The following is a 535-nucleotide window of genomic DNA, read 5'->3' on the forward strand; positions in this document are numbered from 1 at the left end:
AAATTGGTATCAGAGTAAGAATGTTGGGTTTAATCATAATAATGGCAAGTTTAAAATATGACATCATCTTGTTGGAACGCAACACCAGAATTTGATTTGTGTTATTGCAACTAAACTAATGTTGTCTTATTGCTTTTTTTTTTTATATAAAATGTGGACAAGCCACTTTAGGGGACATGTACAAGCATGAAGTTAATCCCCCAGTACATTTTTGCCCTCATTTTCCATTAGTTGAGATTTGAACTTAGCTCCTCTGCAAAACACAAATACCCATGCAAGATGATGCTCATAGACCAGGTGGTCATTGGCGCCTTATTACCTTTCATATGCACATATCATCAATGAAGATAGCTGTTAGAGTTATGTTATAGTTTATATTTGGTTAATGGGCCATATTTGGCCCATACCACAAAACCCTAGTATTTCTCTATATATATCCTTGTACTCCTTTACTAATGATATATACAAATTATTTCTCCTATCTTCACAATAGCATTTTAATATTTAATGATAATTTTTTTGCCATATCATGCCA

Source organism: Dioscorea cayenensis, chromosome 19 (assembly GCF_009730915.1).
Source record: "Dioscorea cayenensis subsp. rotundata cultivar TDr96_F1 chromosome 19, TDr96_F1_v2_PseudoChromosome.rev07_lg8_w22 25.fasta, whole genome shotgun sequence".
NCBI classification, from domain to species: domain Eukaryota; kingdom Viridiplantae; phylum Streptophyta; class Magnoliopsida; order Dioscoreales; family Dioscoreaceae; genus Dioscorea; species Dioscorea cayenensis.